The sequence below is a fragment of the Micrasema longulum genome, unplaced genomic scaffold (assembly GCF_059751315.1).
Source record: "Micrasema longulum isolate JH-2025_06_02 unplaced genomic scaffold, ASM5975131v1 h1tg001582l, whole genome shotgun sequence".
NCBI classification, from domain to species: domain Eukaryota; kingdom Metazoa; phylum Arthropoda; class Insecta; order Trichoptera; family Brachycentridae; genus Micrasema; species Micrasema longulum.
Genome location: NW_028278765.1, coordinates 145,960 through 171,532, shown reverse-complemented (window position 1 = coordinate 171,532; position 25,573 = coordinate 145,960). Strand labels below are relative to the sequence as shown.

Genomic DNA, 25,573 nt, shown 5'->3' with positions numbered 1-25,573 from the left:
ATTTGACGTTTGAGATAAAATAATGCGCATGCCCCGTAACGTGCAATGGCAACACTTCGGAAGAAATGTTGCCACTATATAAAATAAATATTACCATTTAATTTTTTTTATCGATTGTCATATCTTCATGAAAACACATATAGACATGTTGTTAAAGTCGACTTCGTAATATCTAGGTAGACAGAGATAGGAGAAAAGTTTAATATACCATCTCGAAATGTACCTTATGTTAAGTAAATAACAGCATTTATCGATACTATTCCTGGCCGATTACCTTTCGTTCCCATCCTTCCTTTGACCCATCCTTATGGTAACTACCTAACATCCAGATAGAAGAAATTCAAAATTAGATGATTCAGACTTAAAACAAAAACCAAACAACATTTTTGACTTCACATAAAATCGGAAAAAGTGGTTGGATTCGTCGCGCGTCGTTGAAAACATTGTTACATTTTACAGTTCATTTTGTCATCCAGTGCCAGAAATTAAAGAACATTCATATTATTTTTTTCATTTTTAATTTTGTTTTTTAAGAAAAACAACAGCAATACTAAGAAATATACACAACATTATAAAAAAAAACATAAAATAAAGCCAAATCAGTTTTCCACATAAATACAATTATAAAAATCCAGTTCAGTTAGATATAATTCATAGAAGTGCATGTGTGCGAGTTTTTTTTTTTGTGTGAGGATGCATGTGTAAAAAAGTGTGAGTGTGGTTTTGGTAGGTATGTGAATATGTGTGTGATTGTATATGGGTGTGAGGGTAGGTTTAGGGACAGGGTAAGTGTGTATTTGATATGAGTTGATATTCAGATCATATTAAAGGTAGGTATCCATTCCATGTTCCTATCCTTTCTTCAAATATTTCCCAATCACAAAACTGAATGAAATTAGTTTTTTATTTACAGTCCGCCTTTACGTTAACACCTACCGATGAAAATAGTGCAGTTTCTACATTTCTGTATTAGGTTACATTATTCAATAAAGCCATTCCTCCACTATCTTTCGAATCTGTTCGGTGGTATTTTTTATCTCCAATTCATTTTGCAGTGATAAGATACATAATATAAAACAGAACGTATCGTAGTCGATCGCGGTCAATACCAACGATAAAACACTACAACATTCGTACATACCGTATCTATTTTATCTCATATTATCGATGTTCGAAAGATTTATTTATTTTACTTATCTGTATCTACATAATAACCTAAGTTAATTTATTTATAGGCACCTACTGCCTACATTCTTCCTATTTATTTATTATAATTAATATTTGGGATACTGCTTGTACCAAATGGTACATAGGCCAAAACGTTGTTGAATTACAGTGAATACCGATTATGTATTATATGAAAGTATGATAATATGATAGGTATAAATTTATAAATAAATACACTAACGCTCCAGATGTGAATCCAAATGAACGGTACATGGCTAATACCGGCTCATTTCTCCTGAATTACTTTTATAAAATAGAATGCTGAAAACTAACAAAATATGGCTCTTTGGCTTATAACATTTTTTTAAATACAATTTTTAGATGTATTTTTTTTTTTTTAAAGTTTAAATGATATTCTTTTTTCTGCATGAATACCTCACAGTTATTTTTATATCAAAATTTGTTTTACATTTTGAATTATTGAATATTTTTGGAGCATTTTTATTTAATTTTAACATTTATTAATATATTACAACAGACACAAAGAACGTTTTACAGAAGGATTTATAGAATTCTAGGCATCCACAGGGCTTATGACATGTCACTGGCTGGTTTATGTGGCCACTTAACACACTATGTAACATTCACCATTCTGCTTATGTTTGAACATCTATATTCCTTCGACTCTTCCATCTGTTGACGTTTTTGAAGTTAAAGTGCTGAAACCTTTATTGTTACGGGTGAGATTCATCTTGATTGTACCAGTTGGATCATCAGATTGTTAATGAATCCACCTGGTCCAAGAAGAAGTATAAAAATTGATAAATATTTTCAGGCGTTGCCTAGTATGTTGGTGAAATAATTCAATCGGATGAATCTCACCCGCAACAATACAGGTTTCAGCTCTTAAACTTCAACAGATGGAAGAGTCGAAGGATTATAGATGTGCAAATATAGGCAGAATGGTGAATGTTACACAGTGTGTAACGTTGCCACTTAGATAAGTCAATGAATGATCATAAGCCCTGCGGATGCCTAGACTTCTATATTCCCTACTGCAATATGCTCTTCATGTCTGTTGTAATATGTTAATTTCAATTTCTTTATGTTATACGTTTATGTACATAACAAAAATGTTTCAAGGCATACTTAACACGAAAAAATTTAAGCTTAAATATAAATATACAATTATGGTAAAATAAAAAATACCCAGCAATTAAAGAAATAAGATGCTCCTCTCTGATTTTTTTTTCATTAATATGAAAGATGTCGATATTCAAAGAGATACGGAGTAAAGACATTGCTATTCCTACTGGCATTGCCATCGGCAGGTTGGTTCTGAAAGCAGGAAGATAAAACAGTTTAAGCCACCTGTATCTAAGGTAGTCATTAGGAACATAAAGATAAATACTCTCCATTACAGCTATGTTGATCGTAATACCACGGATTAATCTGAAAAAATACATGAGCACGTATTTATTTCTTATTTTTTTCAAACTATTGTTAACAGTTATATTCACAGCTCCCTAGGGGGTTAAATCCAGTCCTTATCTGCAAAAATTGGACAGACTCAAAACATTGTTGTTAACATTTATAATGAATCGCGAAATATTTCTTGTGCATTGCCACTTTACTCGTCTCAGCCTCGCGACGCGTAGACAATGTAGATTTTTACTGTTGACAAAAAATTGTTGTCCTTTACTTCGTCCTTAAACCTTCGATGTCCTGCGACTGTTCTATAAATAACTAGAGATGTCCGATCTATGGTGTGGCCGGAATGCCACCGCACCACACCATACCATGTTGGCGTTTAGTGGTAAAGTAATGTATATGAAGGCATACCACGCGTGCAACCGGTTACCCACTCACGGATATGACTGTACGTATATCGGTATTTTGTATCCACCCTAATCAATATTTTCGAATTACAAAATACAAATGGAAACGGAAACCTAAAGAAGTGTCCCAATTGAATCTCAATCTACTCGCACACGTATTTACAAGAAAGAAATTTCGTTTAATTTATTTATATATTTGATTGAGGTTCATAGTACTGTGCACATTAGATACGCAAATGTTTAACTAAAAAAGGCAAGTTCGGAAAAGTCAATATAATATCATATATAATATGATAGCTTAAAGTTTATACCGTTTAACAAAAACATATCAAATTAACTAAAGGTATTAAATTGTGTTTTGAAACAGGTAAAATTATGCAGTATTTTTCTCAATATCTTTTTCCTCAATAGTTAAATTTAGGCTTCTATTCTAAACACATTAACTCAGAATTATTAGACTTCTATTATTTGATTATTTATTTATTTATTTGACACTTTATATACATATACAATAAATATACATATAAGAGCGGGCATATTGCCTTAAGGCTATTTCTTTCTACCTACCCAAACCGTTCAGTTGAAGAAAATTACAAGTACATGGACATATTGAATCCTACAATTTTATACAAAATTAAAAACAAAGATTAACAAAATATTTTTTTTTAAATTAACACTATACTATGAAGAGAGGAGAGGGGGTGGGAAGGAAAGAAGAAGGATAAAGGAACAGTTTAAATATTTAGATAATGACATTTCAATCTTGACTTAAATGTAAATAAAGAAGGGGCGTCTCTAACATTAATAGGTAGATTATTCCACAATCGAGCGGCTACTACTATGAAAGAGGAGGCAAGAAAATTAGAGCTATGACAGGGTATTAAAAGGGTTCTCTCGTTACTAGAACGAAGAGATAGTCCGTGTTGTGAAAGAGGTTGGATGAGCTCTCTCAGATAAACAGGCGAAGTGGGATTATTTAAAATATTGTGAAGAAGTTATAGAATGTAAATGTTTCTTCTATGCCTGATACTGAGCCAGTGTAGTTGCGTGCGATACTCGGTTATGTGGTCAAATTTACAAAGATCAAAGATAAGATTATTAGGGGTATTAGGGCCATGATTTTTTGGGTAAGGAATTCAATTACTCGGAACAATCAATGAATGAAATTGATTGAATTTGCAAAGATAACTTTGGGGACTCGCTCGACAATTTTTATTTTAATTATTAAGTTTTTTTTCCCTACGAAAATTGGCACACTGGCGTTTTTTACTTTGCAAATGCTGCAAAAGGTGCTTACAAATTATTTTATTAGGAAAATGTTTTGGTCATAAAAATATGATGACCTCGGAATGTGACTTTGATTGCTGTGAATATTAAGGAAAGTTGTGCCGACACAGTTTTACGATAGCGAACATTTACCAACACTCGTGAAAATGTATTAAAATGTGCCACCTAAAACACAATAATTATTCGGAATAATACTCGTACAGTGCGGCGCTTTTGGTTCCCTTATCGAAACCTCGCGGCGCATGCGTGGCACGACATGCAATTTCGTCGTTATCGAGTTGTTTTTCACGCATTTCACAATGCATAAAGTAAAACTATTAAATATTTACGATTTTTTTGATAAAACAATTGGAAACGCGCCTTCGAAACTCGCGACTAATGCATTATACACCTGCATCGTGTACAGTCGGCTGCAAGAGGAGTTTAGCCACAAAATTAAATAATTCGTTCGGTATAGAAAGAGAAAATTTTATACATTTGACCAATAAGAATACAATTCTTCAATTTGGTCACCTGTCTATGCTGCCCATTGTCGTAAAATTGAATAAATCCAGCATAAATTTCTCCGGTTCATAAGTCTTAAATTGCATTTACCGCGAAAAACCATTAACTATATCTTCTCTTATATACATTAAATTTACTTGAAATTAATGATAGAAGAATAATATCTGATCCGGTTTTTTGTATTAAATTGTTAATAATCTTTTGGATGTTCCAGATTTGGTTAAATGTATATATTTCAATGTGCCTAACAGGCCAATGAGGCATCATATTTACTTTAGAAATATGAATATATCTAAGTCTAATTCGCACATTAATTCTCTGTTCCCGAGAATTCACTCTCTCGGGAACAAATTCCCTGATGACCAAAAAATAGATATATTTGCTAAAACTCTATCAAATTTCAAGATACAATTATTTAAAAAAAAATTGAGTAGTATTTTAGTTTCTGGTATTTTCATTTGTTTATTATGTACGTATTTTTTTCATTTTTAATGGTATTTTTATATTTGTAAATTGTTTATAACCTCTGTATATGTAAAAGCCTTTTGGGCGTTAATAAATAAATATGTACATTATTCTGATAGACTAGACAAACAACATTATCAACCAAAAGGATTAAAGTGTTCAATTTTAAATTTGTTTTATAAAGGCTTTATTATACTCCAATAAGACATTTGTATTTGAAAAAGTATTTGATTACTTTCTGTATGTTTCTAAAATATTTCATTGCTGTCTTTCCAAGTTGCTCTACCCATATTCTTACTTCATGACCATCATTACTTTTTCTTTTAGTTTTTTTTCATTAATTATTGAGTTGAGTCATTATTTAACCCTACCTACGCCCTTCAGATCCTTGTATTGTAATACTTGTTACTATAAACCTCCTTGACCACTCTGTCCGCCATAGATGTGCTCATATTCCAAAATATCAATCTCGTCACAATTTGATTTCGGTGGAGCCGTTTTGTATTTAAAAACAATTGTTGAAGCAATCTCAAAAGTAAAACAACGTCTCGGAAAGATGCAATTTGATCTATGCAAGTAATAAAAAAACCTTAGCTCAAGGTTATTTTGTATCTTTCATCTGATATTTTCGGCCGTCGCGTGATTATTTTGCTTCCTTAATGAAATGCGTACCAAGTTCTCGTTTTCATACATGAAAGGTTACCACTTTCAATTGCTTTATGTAAATAATGTTATTGTATATTTTGTTCTTGATCAGTTGTCGCTGTCTGTACTGTGTGCAGGAGTTTTGTTAAATTGCATAATAATTTGTATCGCTGCCAGGTATTATGGTCAATTTTACAATTGACTTACCTCCAGTTAAAATACTGTTTACTCTTTATGGTCTGATTTATGTAACATATATAAAACGAAATAATTGTTTTTATTGGTTTCTCATAGCAACAAATTTCAGTTCACTTTTATCAAAGAGTACGATTATGTATTTGAGATAAAAACAGGTCCTTGTTTGAATTTTAAATACTTTTAAACAATATTTTAACAGCCGTGTCTTCGTAAAACGCGCATTTGTTGTTTATCACAGCAAAATCATTATCATTTGCAAAATTTGAGTTTTAAATAGTTTAATATTTATCATGAAAACATTGCGTGCATCACAGGTAGATACTGTTTTGTTAGTTCGAGGATAGTGCTTGAAAATACGAAATCCTGGAATTGTTAAATCCGACCGGCCAATAATTAACCATATCCTAGAGAACATTAAAATTCTCAACAGTGCAAGGCCTGAGAAAGAACGCCGGTCTCAGAAAATGTAAAAAGTTGTTATAAATGGTACTTCGCGATTCATCCGCGAACTTCTAAAAGTAGGAATATGACGCATAAAACAACAACTATCATATTGAAAAAATAATGTTCAACCTCCTTGCGCTGCAATGCTTGAACCATTATGAGAAATTAGTATTTTTGGTTGGTTGGAAGATACAAGAAATAAAGCAAAAAGCCTACATTATTAGCTCATTGCAGGTGAAGTAAGCCAACTGACAAAATGATCAAACTTTAGTCGGTATTCAAAGTGTTAACTCTACGGGCTTTTTGCCTACATTTGTTTTTCTATACTGTCTTGATATTTATAATTAACATAGATTGTTTTATACATAAAGAATCATTAAAAAGGGTCTTTGGATTGGACTGATTACAATTCCAGCAATGAGTTTACTTGACCTTTAAAATATCAATTAATTTCTCCTGCAATGGACTCATATAATAATAATCAGAAGTTTAATAATCACGTGATTTTTAAAAACTCTAGAAACTCTGGTAAAAGAACTAGGTGAAATTAAATATTAAATATCGACATATTATTCTTAAAACGTTAAAGTTTATATAAAAGCTCTCATCTCAATAATACACGATAAATAAAATATAAACTAAATAAAATAAATAAAACAACTTTGTTTTTGACCACTAATTTTTATTTTTCACCGACCGGTTTCAAAGCAAACAAGCTTCTTCGTCAAGGTATACGTAACTAATTTACGTTAGCTAATTTAAATTAGTTACGTAAACCTTGACGAAGAAGCTTGTTTGCTTAGAAACCGGTCGGTGAAAAATAAAAATTAGTGGTTAAAAAAAAAGTTGTTTTATTTATATTATTATAATGAATAACCACAAAGTTAGTGCTTCAAATATAAACTTTATATTTAAAATATAAACTATTTAGTAATACGGTATCTAACAAAAATGGTGTCCAGGGGGGCTATTCTGAATCTTCTTGCGGGGATACAGAATAAATACATTTGAAAAAATTTATTTTTTGAAATGTCAATTATGTTACTTTTTGACGTTAATTTATTAGTGTGGCTACATATGAAGAAAAGTGAAGTCGCATGCAAAATAAAACCCACGAATTAACCACTATCTACCCCCGCGAGAAGATTCTGAATAGCACCCCAGATGAATCGAATGATCTTCATGGCGGCAATGCAGAGCCGAACTCAAGTCGTGTATTGTCTATTTTCGTAAAAGGGAAGAGGGTTTACTACTAATGCACTAACGAGTAGAGCTGGGAGGCGTGCATCGGTCGGGGTCGGGCTGGTCTGCTCCTTCGCCGTCGTGGTGTTATCGAGGACGCTCTCCCTGTATGTAGGATTGGGTTTTCATATCGCGTGGGGTTAATAAGATTGGTTGAAAGATCTTGACTAGAATGATGCCGGGTTTTGAATAGGTTGATGCTAGGTTTTCGACTTGAATAGAGTGGCGTTATTCCTAGCGAATTTTTTAACAGTGACTTCTTTTGGGCTTAGAAGGTTTGAATTGTGGCCGGCGGAGGGGTGGGAACGGTTTTGATTCTCCCGATCGGACTTGTTTTTCCGGTTTGCTAACAAGCTAATGAACTAACATACCCTATCGCCGTCAGAAATGGGAAAATAAGATTGAGGGGGACAGACAAATTGACTGTATATACTGAGGTTGCTCTGACGGCGATGGGGCATTGAAAGCAGTAAATGTAAATTCAAAAAATAAATAAACGTGAATATTTTGGAAACAAAGAATTTTAGAAAAAAAAATATTTACCGTTCATTGCAGCTATAAAAAAAGGCCACCAGAACCTTTGAAACAATTTGTTACTTCTGAAAATTTTGTAGTATTGAACATCTATGTGAATCTAGTAATCCCCGCAAAAAAACTCGGATCATGCATTAATGAAATATTTCATTTATAGGTTACTTTAAATTTTAAAATAAAAATCTCCACGCAATGTTCGCGTGTGTTCAATGCAAATAAGCTCTTAATATCTCAATTCACCTCGAGAAGGTCACAGTATCAAATTGCATGTAATTTCGGTAAAGACGGGCAAATTGATGTGTATGGTAAAATACAATTTCCCACGTAGTTAGGTCCAGAGGAATTCTTCCACTTTCACATTGTAAATAACTTCTCACCGGGCGTCAATGAGCGGTGATTGCTGACTCTCACCAGAGGTCCACGCGAGATGATTCAATCTCAATACAAGATGATTACAAAATTATTCTGTTCAATATACGTTGGAAATTTCTAATCGGGAGGTCTATGTCATAAATTGGAATCAACCCTCTAATTTTTTTTAATAATAGAAAGTATTAAAAAAATTTGAGTATCAAAAGTTATACCTATCGTCGCTTAGCAAACAACGCCGCGTAAGTAAATTTTTGATATTTTTTCAGGACGACGAAAAAACTGCCTTTTTTATTAAATTTAAGAGAATCTTTATTTTATTTTATATTTATTTTTTATTTCAACCACCCAATAAAATAAATATAAATATTTACAAGGTTTAAAAAATTATATATACATGTATATATTTTTTTAACTACATTTTTTTTGCACTACAACAGGCCAGGAAGCCCAATTACAGGGGTGAATTACAGCACAGATCACCCAGGCTTATGAAAAATCACATTCAATGTTCGTGTTCTCACCGGGAATTGAACCCAGAACCTTCCGTGCGCGAGTCAAGAGTCTTGACCATAACACCACGTAGGCCGCCCTTTTTATTTGTGGATGTAGCCACTCCACTAGCCCATAGGCACGTCCTGGAGTTATAGTTTGATATAAAATATTTCAAGAGATCCGAAAATGAATGTTTAATGTACGTATATTAAATGAAAAGAGAAAATACTTACAATAAATATAAATCATAATGTTATATATTCCTCAGCTTCCTTTATGCCCCTTTTTTTAGACAAGATCCTTTTATAGACTAGAGTTTTAAAAGCATTGTTTATTATTTTGCCTACCGGTATCTCCACACTAAAAAAATGATAAAGTTTAGGTACCAGAAAGTTGTAGTGTCTTTGTCCGTAATATACTTTCGTAATTAGATTAATAGATTTTAATAGGCGACAGTTTATGCTTAAACATTTCATTTTGATAAATATAAAGGCATAATTTATCTTTTAAGAAAATTAGCAGTTTTTTCTTAGCACTTCAAAAAAGATCGAAGCCTTTGAAATATGGTGCTACAGGAGGATATTAAAAATCTCTTGGGTGGATAGATTTCGAAACGATAATGTTCTCCGACGGATGGAAAAAGATTAAGAGGTACTGAAGACCATGAAGAAAAGAAAACTTGAGTACTTTGGGCATGTGATGAGAGGCGAAAAATATAAAATTTTACAAGTCATTCTACAGGGAAGGATTGAAGGAAGACGCAGTGCAGGTAGAAGGCGCATCTCTTGGCTTAAGAACTTGCGCGACTGGTTCCATTGCAGCACTCAGTCCTTGTACGGGGCAGCTGCCAATAAAGTAAGAATCGCAATGATTTCCAACCTCCATCGGGGAGAGGAACCATAAGAAGAAAAAGAAGCAGTTTTTTCGTTTTCTTGTAAATCTAACAAAAATTACCTACGCTCTGTTGTTGCTAAATGACGCTATGTTCATACATTATTTTCGTAGTATTTTATGATTTGAATTCAGACGTTAAACAAAAAACTGCGAATTTTGCTATGGCAGAAAATAAAATACATACGGGTGTTTTTTGCATTTGCCGAATTTCGCAAGAATGCGTTTTTTTAATGGAATGATTATTTTAATACAATAAAAGAATAATAAAACAATGATCTTTCCCACACCAAGCGCAAGAGGTTGCCATTTTCTTGGTGTATGAGAATTTCGTTTCGTTTTTTAGTACATTTGCCTAAATACATATTTTTAAAATCACCTGTTTATAAATCATTCCAAATAATAAATATTTATAAATTATTATGTATCATTGAAATCACAATCAAACCCAAAAGAAAGGTAAGGTGATCTGTCTTACGCTTCAGATGCCAGTCTAGGGACAATGAAATAGTTTAGTGTAAAACCACCTTTAAAAATCAATATTTCGTTTCAAACTTCCCAGGAATTGAACCCGGGGCTTCAAGTATGGTAGGCAAACGCGCCAAAAACTGTACTACAAGACGAAATTTTCCTCACTCGATTTCTTTTTATTGGATTTTTACCTGTGACCAGTCATCGAGTCGAAAATACTCGTCATTCTTTTACTATTTCACTCACAAAACAGTATGTTTCGTCCGCCCGGACACAGACTCAATTGAAATGATATTTGGGCTTAAAAAAGAAATTATAATTTAGATTATTTAAAAATATTATAGTTATTTATTTCATGTTCGCTACCTGAATGTATTGAATAATAATTTGTATGCGTAACGTGTGGTGTGAAAAAAAATCAAATATTTGTATCCAAAATTATGTATTGTGTACCGTTTACCGCTTGTGTTACAAAGTAGCTATAAATCGACAACTTTTGGCATGCAGAAATTATTAACGTAAAGCGTCACGAATACTTACTAAGATAAATATGTGAAAAAGAAAGGTAGAAATTGGTAGAAATTGTTGCTTAAAATTATCTGTATATGAGGGTATTGGAAGCAAAATTAGAAATATGCATTGCAGGAGTTACTGAGATATTTGCGAAAAACTTTGAAAAAAGAATTGTGAGATTTCAATGGAGAATGCTAAGTTTGCGGTGTCAAGTAGTATAATTGAAATATGTTTTTGGTATTGCAAGATTTACAGTTTTAAATTACGCTATTATTTAGGTAAATATATTTTTATGTTTAGTTTATTTTGGCATCAATAACTTATTTCCCGTTTTTTGTGGCGATTTCTAAGTTAGCTTTTAATATCCTCATATATCATAATCGTCCCCTGTTCATACCCGTTGGTGTATACGGCACTGCACTAGTAAACCAGATGCAGCATAGTTCGCTAACCTGTTAAATTAAAGTCAGGTGATCAGTCTTACGCTTCAGGTGCCAGTCCAGGAACAATTAAATGTTGCGGTTCAAAAAACTTTTAAAATCAATATTTCACGTCCGCACTGCCAGAAGTCGAAGCCAAGACCTCGTTTATGATAGTCGAACGTGACAACCACTACTCCTTAGCCAGGATTTTCACATGAGAGCAGGCAACAAGTCGATAGAACTCTTCCAGGGTTCTGGTTTTATTTCACGCACAGAACTGTATTTTTCATCCTCCTTGACACAGATATGTATATTTATATAATGTAACACTATATTATTATTTATAATATATATTATACTATGAAGTAAGTTAGGAAAGGTAAAAAACATTGATTAACTAATTTTTTGGTATTATTGCAATGTTCTGATATTTAACGACCCTGGGTACATATCGTCGCCGTTTGAGCAAACATCACTTACCCTAAAACTGACAGTTTTGAGTTGAATATGCTATTCGAAGCCTACAAGTATGTTCTTTAAGAGGCAAACGTCTCTATGGTAACTTAGAAAAAAGTTGCGTAAATCCATTGATAAACATGTATACCTAAGCACTAAGCACTCCATTAAACTTCGGTTTCGGAGCTTACCTTGTAGCCAGTAAATGTGAAGCAGCGTGAAAAGGCACGCGATACGGCTTTGAATTCACAGTAAACTGGCATAGACAGTTAGTCTTTTTTACTCTAGTACGCGTTTTGCACGGCGATGTTGACGCGACAACGATCATTTTTCAGAACATAATTTCATACTATCGTTCTATGAAGCATCATCTCTATTTGATTTTTACTCAGTGCGTAAATCCGAACTATTTGTTTTTTACTACGTGACTTTATATTAAGACATAAAAAAAACATGTTAAAAAATATTTTTTTTAATTTATTTTAAACCGCAACATTATAATATTTATTTCTAATATTTCCTTCCTTTCACTAATTCTTACGGCTTGCATTGTCCTGATTATAAACAGTAAAATTCACTTTACCAAATTTTAGCCACCTTGCCTCATTCTTAGTGGTGGGGGTCAGTGCTATGCAAGCTCCTGACGTCACTGCGACCTGTGAAGATCTATTGTGACGGGACCTTGCCTCATTTCAAACTTTCCTAATATTTTTTTATGTATCAGAGGGAAAAAGATACCAATATAATAGATTAAAAAGACATGAATGAATTATATTGTTTACATGAAACCTCCAGAACAAAAATCTGAGATTTCCTAGGTTTCCAAACTTGCAAATTGCGGTTTCTCAAAACGATGTTTTTTTGGTGACTTGCCTGAACGGCGAAATAATTATACATTATACTGCTTTATGGCAAAGATTTAAGGATTCAGATCAGATCAGAATCTCCTTTCTCTTAATTGCGAAAAAAAAAATTCAAGCCTTTTTTCATACTACAGATATGAAGACCGTTTTAGATAAGGAAATATAGAAGTCTAGGCATCCACAGGGCTTATGACCTGTCGTTGGCTGGTTTTATTTATTTATTTATTTGACACTTTATATACATATACATATAAGGGCGGGCATATTGCCTTAAAGCAATTTCTTCCTACCTACCCAAACCGTTCAGTTTGAGAAAATTATAAATACATGGACATATTGAATCTTACAGTTTTATACAAAAATTAAAAGCAAAGATTAACAAAAATAAATTTATATTTAAGGTTTAAGTGGCCACTTTACACACTGTGTAATATTCACCATTCTGCCTATATTTAAACATCTATATTCCTTCAACTCTTCCATATGTTGACGTTTTTGGAGTTATAGAGCTGAAACCTTTATTGTTGCGGATGAGATTCATCTTGATTGGACCAGGTGGATCATCAGATTGTTGATGAATGAATCACCTGGTCCAAGAAGAAGTATAAAAATTGAAAAATATTGTCAGGCGTTGCCTAGTATGTAACATCTATATTCTTTTTTCAATTCTTAATCATCAGCCCCTTCTTCTGACCTTAATATTATGTTTTATAATAAATATTGTAACCTCAATATACCTATGTTATTACTGTGAAAAAATGAAAACTGAAAAGTCGATAAAATATTTAGGAGTAGCGTTAGACTGTCAACTTAAATGGACTAATATTAAAAATATTGTTAACAAATTGAGATAATTGACCTATGTTTGCAAACGTTTAACCATAGTCCTTAAAATATAGCTTGATTAGAATGACAGCTGTCAAACTGATTTCTTTAGTGATGGGAAATTACTGATCACTGATCAAATCGATTTTATCATTTATTTCATGCAATCATGAAACTCTGTTTCCGAAAATTGATATAAAAAACGAAAATACAAGCCTATTATAATGTGTTTAACACAATTGTTCACCAAAAAATGAGACATTTATACTTTTTTCATGAAAATCATCAAACGAATAATTTTTTTATGCGATCAATTTATATTGATCAATTTGTCCCATCTCTAATGTTTTTGCAAAATGATGTAACCTTGTAAGAACGTCGTTAATAATAAGGTTTATTTTAGTTTTAAAGCTGATTTTATATGTTAATGTTAATTGATGTTTCAAGCATTGTAATAAAAAAATAAATTAACACGCCAGATACAAATGATTTTTCGTGTGTCAATATAAATAACTTATTTGAAGTTACTACAAAGTTATGTCGTCACTTTTTCTGACAGCTGTCATTCTAATCATGTTTCATTTTAAGGACTATAGTTATGTTCATCCAAACACTAGCAAAATGGTTTTTCATGCTCTTATACATTCTTCTCTTTCTTATGGAATAATTGGATGGGACGAAGCATTTAATAATCATATTAAGCCTTTAGAAACCGTACAAAAACCAATTATTTAAATTATACTTCATAAAAATTCAGCTTTTCTCTCCAACCAATTATTTCAGGAAGCTGAACTTTTGAAGCTACGAGAAATCTATTGCCAGCAATTTCTAAAATATGTTTTTTTGCGCCAGCATCTATTTCCAAAATGTTTTAATAGATGTAGTCAGAGATTGAATAGTTTACTTGAAATCCCTTATTGTAAATCAAGACTCGGGCAAAGACACTCATTTTTCATAGCGCCAAAACTGTTCAATGCCTTTCATAAGGACAGTATAATAGTGATTAATTAATTGAATTTGTTTCGATTTAAACTTCTGTTGAAATTATCCATAAAAAAAGTAGAATTAAATAGTTCACTTTTTTAATGAATACAATATTTTTTTAAATAATTTTCCCATTTTTAGCGACAGAAAAATTGTATCAGCACTTATTTTTAAATTTTTGATATCCATCGTATTCATCCAGTAGACTTTATTTTAATTTAAAATAAAATGTATACCCACGCCTCCAAGACCTTTGTGGGATTTAATTGTGTTAATGTAATAGTTTTTTTTGTATTTCTTATCTTTTGTAAAATTCTTAGAAAAAAAATAATTAAAATACTAAAAAAAACAACAATTCCAATGGTTTTGTATAAAAAATATTAGTACAAAAATATTTCACATAATATAAAAGTTAAAAAGTTTTATATTACCAGGATGCTATTTTGTATTTTACTAGTTTTTTTTATTTTTAAACAACCGTTTTGAACGAAAGACCAAAAAAAAATGCCATAAGAGTAATGTTGCATATAAAATAATTTTTGCTTCCGATGACAATATTTTTGGGTTTTTAGGTGCTAACAGCGCGATATATGTAACTGATTTAAAAAAAAAAAAATCGTTCATAATTTTTGCTTCCGATGACAATATTCAATCACCCTGTTGGGTTTTTAGGTGCTTGCCTAAGCATATAATGGCTGTAATGTTGGTATTTGGTGTGTAGGTATGTACAGTGTTTATCATACACACACGCCAGTAGAACTGGACAAACCTGAAGTCAACTCTACATACGTGTAAATATAATACACAGGTAAACAGGATGTTGGGAATATCGAGTCACTCAGAACCCTGTCATGTTTACAATTCTTTTATTTCTTTTCACTGAACAAGCTAATACATACTAAACACTAGTAATAAATTATACAAATATATTGTTTTTATATTATAATAATATATTATACAAATATATATTACTTTTTACACTAAAAAAAATCATTTTGCTTAAGTTAATTCCTCCATGAGATCTGTATGCAAAGATAGAGTGATGTGGCGTTCTATCCTCTTTGCCTGTCCTTACGGAGAAACGGCGTGATGGTTTGTTTGTTTTTATTCAATTCCTCCACATACCCGAAACCGTTTTAATGGCCGTTGGTCTTCCTAGCTTCACTCATACAAAAAAGCAACGTTTTTTTCAGTTTCATATATGTCGATTTTAATTGAATTCAACTCTACTATTTTCACTGCCCCTTTCACTGAGAGTTTGGTAAAATATATGGAGGGTTTTCGTTGGATATTGTCATTCATCCTCATGACCATATTTCAATCACGAATGGTAGCAAAATCTGTATTTACTTAAATCACAATAGCCTATGTCCATTATAGTAATTTTCTAAATTTAATGACGCCAGATTAGAATATGATTATCATTATTTGAAAATTTTCTAACTCCGACGAATATTCTTAAGAAACGCGGTCTGACTTTTCTTCATACAAACGTACTCCTGTATTCCCTCTCTGGATTGGCACTAGTGTAGTGATTTTGATAGATCTTAATTTATTTCAACATAGAAGGAAAACATTTTTAAGAAGGGAATATGGAAGTCTAGGCATTTACAGGGCTTATGGCCTGTCATTGCTTTCAGCTCTTTTTAGTTCAGTTCAGTTTTTTTTAATTTAATTTTATTTATTAAAAAAAAATTCACTTATATTTTTACTAAAACTAAAATCCCACCACGCCAGTTCAGTGTCGAATAAATCGGCGTTTATTGTTAAGCTATAATGATCTGTTTGGAAAACAGTAAAGGTAAAAAGCTAAATTAAAGTAAAATAAAGTAAAAATTAAGTAAAAACAAACATATTGGACACTGTCTCTAGTCCGTAGTCCGTTTTGGGATGCGGAGTAAAATATTTGCATGTGTACCGTTGAAGGTAACGCGATGTTTGCTATAATAAGATACATTTAGCTAGAAAATAAATTGACCATACGACAATGAGTGCATAATTATATATTTGGCTTTACTCTTCAATGAATATCTAAAAAAAATATAATACCTTCAAAAAAATACGTTTAATTACCCGCATAATGTCTATTGTGTGTTAAGCAACCCCCCATAAAAATCTCCATACAAATTGAAATTGTATTTTTGGTGTGAAAAATGCGTTATTTTATTAAGTAGGGTAGGTATAAAGTACGATAAAAGTTATGGCATTTGTAAGGGGAAGTGAGGTTACTGACTGCATAATAAATGTAAACAACGAATTTCTCGAACAAGTAGAAGAATTAGTGTATCTGGGAATCATGTTCTCAAGAGATGGAAGAGTAGAAAATATGTTGAAAGGAGAGTGAATGCGGGCAACAAAATGAACGGCGCACTAAGCACAGTAATTGCTAATAAAAAATAAAAATATGTAAATCGAAGCTGAACTGGCGTGCACAACGAGTTTTAGTCCCAACATTTATGTATGGAAGTGAAACATGGAACTGGCAGAGGCAGGATGAAAGCCGAGTGAACGCGGTTGAAATGCGATCTCTTAGACGAATGTGTGAGAAATCAATGTATGACAGGGTTACTAATGATGAAATCAGGCGAGAGTGTAAATCTGAGTCAATTGTAATTGATAAGATTAAGAAAGGGTATCTGAGATGGTTAGGTCATTTAGAACGAATGGGCGAGGAAAGAATCGTAAAACAAGTTTATATGGGGAAAATGAAAACCAACGTGAGACGAGGACGACCAAGGAAGACGTGGCATGATCAGATAAACCAAAATCTTAAGTCTGGTCATGTCAAAAGTAGACAGAACCGAAGGGCATGTATGACAAGATGTATGAATGTAGAAGAAGCTAGGAATGTATGCCAGGATAGACGTGTGTGGCGGTCCATTCTGCCTACCCTTACAGAGAAATGGCGTGATGGTAGTAGTAGTAGTAGTGGTGGTGGTGGTGGTGGTATAAAAATACGATTTAACAGTATTTTTGCAGGTCGCCTGCATAGAAATGCACCCTTATTTATCTTGTAAATGCTTAAATGAATCAAGGAGTCAAGCACCCCGAGTATTCAGTATTATTCATATAACAATAAATTTGGGGATGAGAATAGAGGGAACGCTTTGTATGAATTGATATTTTAATAACATGATTACCCGTATTCTGATGTTTTGAAGCTATTAATATACAGGGTGTTCATTAAACCCTGTCACATCCGAAACCACGATGATCAGTATGAGCAAGAAGATATATTGGCACATTAAAATATATTTTTTGAACGAATATTTTTTTTTTTTTTAAATATCAAAAAAAGCAAATGGCTGCTTACTTCTGCAGGGGAGAAACGAGGGGGGAGTCTAATACGCTGACAACCACGCGGCCGCGTTCCCTTCCCTTCTCCCCTGCAGAAGTAACCAACCATTTGTTTTTTTCAAATATTTTATTAAAAAAATAATTTTTTTTTTGATATGCTTATATGTCTTCCTGTCCATACTGATCATCGTGGTTTCGGATATGACAGGGTTTAAAGAACGCCTGTATGTACCTACAAGAAGATACATTGGCACATTAAAATAATTTTTTGAAACGAATAATATTAATAAATAAAAAAATCCAAAATGCTTATTTCTGCAGGGGAGTTACGAGGGGATGGAGGAGTTTAATACGCTTACAACCGCGCTGCTGCGCTCCCCTCACTTCTCCCCTGAAGCAACCATTTGTTTTTTTTAAATATTTTTTTAAGTTCATAGTCTACAGAAATAAACCAATATCTGTCAACTCATTGGAAGTTAATTTAATATCCTTCATTTTGAAAAAAAACCCCAGATTTATCGGAAAAAGTACCTAAAATTAAGACCGATAGACTGCGCTACGTAACTGCTTAACGCGGACGACATTTTGTCGGTTCGGATTTGAACATTCGAATAAAAATAAACTCGTTTGAATAAATATTTGCTTCGTTAATTTTAATAAGTTGTATCGCGTTTAAAAAAAGCATCCGATATAATAGTATATTCATTGAGCTATTTCAATTGCACTCTCTAGTAAAAAAGAATAATCTATTTGACACATGTTCCCACGCCTTGTTCATACTGAATAATATGTTACCATTTACATCGTGTAACTTACATTCATACACAGTCACATACATACGAGTATATGTACTTTTAAACCTATGTAGTAATTTTCTATCATTTTAATTGAGGAGAATATCTTAAATAAAATCTGATTAATCATTACTCTCGCGTTGAAACGTTATGAACCATAATACACGCAAACGCAATAATTGGAGAAATAAATGCATATTAACAATATTTTGAGAATAAATATTGTAAAATCCAACTTTTTTACAGATCAGGAGATAATTATGATACATTGATAATTAATAATTACTACGATTTAGGGAATATATCAAAATGGTTAAAAGTGCATAAATTTAAATATATGAATATTGGGAGAAAAATATACCCCAAGGATACAATATTAATATTGATAATTCAAATATAAATCTGTGGATGAAATAAAGTATCTCAGAGTTTACTTAGATAGATATTTAAATTTCAAAGCACATTCTCAATCATCATCATCATCATTCCCTTTCCGCACCTAATGGTGCATAGGCCACTGCATTGGTACACCAATGGCGGTGTATCTCGATCATTTTTGTTACATGAAGGTAAGATGGTCAGTCTTACGCTTCAGGTACCAGTTAAGGGACTTTGAAATATTCTAGCGTAAAAACACCTTTTTAAATAAATATTTCATGTCAACCATGTCGGGAATTGAACCCGAGACCTCTTATATGGTAGGCAAACGCGCTGGCCGACATGCCATATTTCAAATCAGTAAATCTATGTTTGAGAGGCAAATACCCTTGTTATTGGAGAGTATTATGCCTTAATAATATCAAGTCTTTGCTCAATGGTTCCTGATCTGGGCCACGATTATGAACGGCTATCTTCATCGGTATATACTGAGACGGTATAAAATAATATCGATATTTATATACGAAAGTGTGTATATTTGTTTGAAAATTCAAAGTATCTACGTCGGTAACTGGTAATTGAACATGTTTAGAAAAAAATATAAACATTGTATTTTTCATACAGAAAATTTAATTTTACTTTGTAGATAAAATTGAAGATAAATTTTAACTTCCAATCAGAATACGTACCGTGATATGTTGACCAAATTTTGTAACGTACGTTTGTGAGGAGTGAGAAAATTGTCCAACTTCCAGTAAAACAAAATAAAAGTTTACACAAAATGTCTCAACAAATTACAGGGATCGTACATTACAAAATATGATTGTAAAAAAATCTAATTGGTGGTTTTATGCAGAAATTTATAAATATCTTTGCTCTCTGCATTGCATTTAAAAACTAAGATAAACAAATAAATGCAACAAAAAAAACTATCGCATTACCACCAGTTTCGCAGATCAGTCAAGCATGAGAATTTCTCCAAAATGAAGACAATATTAATGTTTTTTTTTTTTTAACACATTATGTGATAATACCCGTATGCAGAGACAAACCTTAAGGTGAGGAGAGTACATTCTATTGTCTTCACCTTCGGGTTATTCTCTGCATTTGAAATTAGAATGTACTTTCCTCACCTTAAGTTTTGTCTCTGGGTATAATACCCGTATGCAGGGACAAAACTTAAAGTAAGGAAAAAAAATAAAATTCAATATTCAAATGAACTCTTAGCATCTTAATTTACTGTGCATTGCTGATTAAGATATGAGAAACAGGTATTGAGAAATGACAAAAACAGCGTTTCAGAATACAAATTTGATTACAAACAAGTCATATCTGTGAATTTCAATAAATATTTCCAGACACTTGAGGTTACGTTTTACATATCTACCTAGCTATATTTTTACTTAGAATTTAAATTTCAAGAATTATAAAAACTATATTAAAATCTACAATAAACTGATTAGCATACTAAAATTCAACAGTAGTCCTTTATAGATATTTGTTTTTTTTTAATGAAGCTTCGACGCATTAATTATCACAAGCAATTCCATCATCAGTCTTGTTTGACCAAGTATCGGATCCTGGTTGTATAGTTTTTTTGTATTTATGAATCACTCACGGATCAAAGGTCTGTGATTCGAATCCCACTCTACCCCAACTTGATTCCCATTTTCTAATAGTGAGTTATTTACAACTCGTTGAAAATGGCCCTCAAAATTAAATATTTGCGCAAATTATAAGAACGCAAATATTTATTTAAAAAAATATATATATATTATAAATATTGTAGTGTAATGTCAATTATTTCCGTATCTTCGGTCCATAAAACGCACTCTTTTACTCTGAAATTTCAACCAAAAACTAGTATGCATCTTATATGCGTCTTATCGTCCGCAAAATACGGTAGTTAAATATATCATCTCGACCTATGCAGGAATCGCACCTTAAGCATGGAACGCACCACTAAACTGACTTTTCTTCAAATTCACGTTTACTCTAAACTAAAAAAAAAATCGGAGAAAATATTGTGATATTACGCAGAATCGTCTAGTTACCGATGCTCATAGGTGCTGACTTTACCAAACTGAATTAATAATATTTAATTATCTTTTTATCTTCAGCTATTTACTGTCAATTAACCTTAATCAGCTTTCGTCATTCCTCAAATTACCTATTAAGGTTTTGTTTCTCAAATTTAATTTAAGCACCGATGATTATGAGTTATTAAGCCAAGTACATACATGTGTAGTTAATAATTACTATCAAGTTATAGCCGCCATTACGGAAATAAGATGCGCTGGACTTGTATTTCCTTTCCCCATTCTTGTGGAGAATCGATCGTCTCCCTAAACCGGTCAAATCTATTGATATTACGAAAAATAAAGTCAGTTAAAATTCAACATGAAAATCACAAAGCCATCACCTTGAATATTAGTTTTATGAATCGTTTTTCTTATATTATTTCTTTCATTATACATTTTTATATTAGTAATTTCATATTCTACTGGACATAAATATTTTATCAAGTTTACTTTTTAATACGATAATACTTCTATTTTTCTGTAAAGGCCTTTTTATTATACAATTTGAATTGAGTTGAAATCGAGTCGAAAACACTCCTTCAGGGTTCTGATTCTATTTCACACAAAACTGTATACTACAGAATAATACAAACCTAGAAACAGATATGACAAAACTGCCATCTCTATCATTTTAAACTATTTCAAATATCTTATAATTGTTGTTGTTTCATTGTGAAAACGTTCAAACTAAGAACCCGCGACAGATGAAGTCCGTTCTACCTCAATACGTAAGCGTTATCGGGAAAAACCTTTTTCGTTCAATTAACTTCGGAAGTCCACGGTCTTTTATGTTATGGGAAAAGGAAATTTACGCGCCGGCTGAGGCCGGCTAAATAGTCAAACCGCGTTACAATCTCTAATCACGCGATTAGAGCGATTTTCAACTCTCTCGACGATAAAAATACGGGTCATAATTCCGTACACATTTCTCCGTCCATACCCACGGTACACTCGCGTGGAACGGAATGTTTAACTAAATAGTTTCAATATTTTAAGTTAATTTTAAACTTTCGTTAATATTAAATCTTATAACGGCTCAACGCGATGAAATTGATTCAATGTCCAATGCAATTGTTTAAATATATTTTTTATCGATAAAACGTTCGGTCACTAGATATCGACGACGCGCGACATTTACTCGAAATTTAATACAGTTATGTCCTCAGAGCAATAATGCGAGCGCAGTCGCTTATAGAGCCGCCCATACGCACAAACATTGAAGTAGGATTATCAAACACGAAGTTAAATACAGTTTGCAGCAAAATAATGAGCCGAGTTTCCATTGTAATTAGTTTTCAATACTCTTACTTATTTATTTTCTTAAAAGGTAGGTATTACATGTTTATTATTGCAGGGTTATTCAGGGCATAATGATTTTTGTGCGTTTATTATTTCTTGAATTAAAAAAAGAACACAGTACGATACTGGATGTGAATAGGGAAATGACTTTTCTTTTAAGGACATATAAATATTTTCAAGAATAATGCCGTTAACTATTGCGTGGAGTGAAGTATATTCGGGAACATTTCTGCATGCATAAATCATGAACTTCAGTCAATACATAAAAGTTCATTTCACCACGATGTCGCTCCTAAGTAGCGCCTACTAACGTCACTTAACAAAAACATTCTAGTTTTTATTACAGCAATCAATTATCAGGGTGTTAAAATCTGAAAAATAATACTGTTTATTCTTCCAGGTGTACATATATTCACAAGATGTATAAAATTTCAACTTTTAGGTTTGTCAATGGTTATGTCTACCTGTCATATCCAACCGTGTTCATACATCTAAGTGAACTTGTGCCACTATTATCGCTCAGTTGTGAAAAATGAAAAAGATTAAGCGAAGCTCGAATGTTGTTAATATAGTGCCATATTGCAATTACTCCTAATATACTAAAATAATATTATCTGCTTATTCCAATGAAAAAACGGTGCGAAATTTGAAAAAAAAATACGCATTTGCATCATGATCTATAAATAATAATGAAACCAAATATAATGTAATCTTATCTGATTTTTTAAATAAGATTATTGGTCATGAACAACTAGATTCAGTTATCGACCTGTTAATCAATTAAATATAAATAAATTACAGTGAACTTCTACTTGTATATTAAGCGTATTAATTTGAATATGTTAAATAAAGACAAATGTCTCGATTAAAAAGGCATGCAAATGATAGCAGTTGGCGTGATTTTGTATAAGTAATCAATTTTACTGTCTTTCTTCTCTAATGTCAAGGTTTTGATCGCCCGTATTTAAATTTTTTCCTTTTTAAACCCATACAAAAATCTATTACACACATCGTTTAGCCATGCGGTTTTAAAATCATTTCGATTGAGACATTACTTTTTTTCGCAGTAATTTATTATAATGCGGACATTTGGCATTATTAAACAGATTTTAATGTTGTTTAGCGAGCAGGTTGCGCAGCTTACAGGTACCGAGTTCGATCTTGAAAACTTAACATAATCAGAGTATTCGTTATTCTCGATGCGTTAAGTCAAATATGTTGCTCTAATTATTTTGTTTTTACCTCAGAGTTATAATTCCCTTGAGAATCTCTTTAGAATCCCTTTAGAGAATGCATTGAACAAAAGCATTCCAAATTTTCGGTTTTGTTTTTTGTTTAACAACAAACGTGTAACGGACGGTATCAGCTTGCGCTTGCAATTCTCGACCGGAATACCTACGGCTAGTTGTTTTGTTGTAAACTGTAACTAAATTCGTGGTTCATAATCACAGAATGGTTTTTGTTTGTATGATCGACTCAATTAGCCAGTTGTGTATTATTAGCCCAAGGTTTTAACGATATAAAACTGTAAAAATATTATGTAGTACTTGCATACTTTTGGATTTTAAGGGGAAATAACATATTTAGATGGCTTTTTATAATTTATTACAGCTCAATATATTATATAACTTGGATTTGTACATAAAACTAAAACGTAAGACTGATCTTCATATACTCAACTAAAGATTTTGGTAAATTTTTAAGCCAGTACTGTTTTTATTAAATTCCATTTTCTGCAAACAATACGGCATTTCCTGGTGTTTTAACATAGCTATTTTCAATTTATCTAAATATTTTCGTATGATTTGAAATACGTTACTTTCTATCATATTCGAGGAACAGCCGTTGAAAAAACATCTATAATATTAATACTTTAGTTATACTTAAATATTTAAACTGAATCTGTAACAAATGCTTCTTAATGAGGAAGTCGGTGGAACTGTTTTTTGTTCAATTTTCAAGTTTCCTCGTCGTTTTTAATAAAATAAAATATTATTTTTTAATGTTTGTAATAACGTGGTCAAGTGGGTTGTGTATATCATAGTATTAGTTATTTTTTTTATTATACCTTTTGTTTCTCAATAATGCCTATTTTTGGATACGTATTCACATGAAATAGCCCCGTAATCATTTCATACGATTTTAATGCATAAAATCAATATATATTTCAATGTCGATATTTCTATTAAAATGTAGACTTTTTTGTTTTCCTTTTTATGTCATGCTTGCATCTATATTTAACCGTTATTTCCTAATTTTATATTAAGCCCAATAAATCATAATTATACAATTTCCCACACATATAATGAAATGGTACATATTTTCATTATTGGTATTTATTTTCAGTCAAGAGGCAATGAAAGACTTTCGCCCCAAGATCACGTGAGTACAAAAAAATGCAATGTAGAAAGATCTAGACTTCCTCCTTCTTTTATTATGTTTTTCTGTTAAATAACTACATTAATTTCGTTTATATTTATGAAGATTAAAACATTTCCGATTAAAACATTTCCTATTATAATTGTTGGTTTGAGGGAATGGTGATTTTTCTTTTATATCTGAGAAACTGACTAATAATAGTAATAGTGACGATTAATATCCTCTGTAAAAAAATATTTCTTCCATAAAATGTTTCTTTGTTACACGACCAACTGAATTCAAAAGATTTCACGTTTCAGCTGTAGATATAATTGTTATTTAGGCAAAAATCTGTTATTTGACTTATACCCGTATGCAGAGACAAAACTTAAGGTAAGGAAAGTACATTCTATTGTCTCCACCTACGGGTTATTCTTCGCATTTGAGATTAGAATATACTTTCCTCACCTTAAGTTTTGTCTCTGCATACGTATAAGGCCCTGTTTTACACGATAAACGGTGACGCGTACTCAAATGTCTATGCTGGTTTAATCCGCATCTACCTATGAACATTCATATTTCTTCAATTATTTTGTCTGCAAAACCGCCACTGTGCATGATCGCTGTTTTTGGGAAAACCAACTAATCCAGCAGTAAAAAGACTATTTCTTTTAAGTTCAATGTGCAACTTTTGCCGGGTATAACAGGTAGCGAAAAGACTATTTATTTTATGTCGAATGTGCACATTGAATT

At 32.0% G+C, this 25,573-nt stretch overlaps 1 long non-coding RNA gene across 2 annotated transcripts in view; it reads left to right on the top strand.

Annotated features, from left to right (window-relative positions):
• Positions 1-25,573, top strand: part of LOC148274782 (uncharacterized) — a 190,383-nt gene that overhangs the window by 21,973 nt on the left and 142,837 nt on the right. For both annotated transcript variants that reach the window (XR_015824200.1, XR_015824199.1), the window contains exon 2: positions 24,809-24,844. This is a non-coding gene — a long non-coding RNA (uncharacterized LOC148274782). The remainder of the gene's footprint in view (positions 1-24,808; positions 24,845-25,573) is intronic.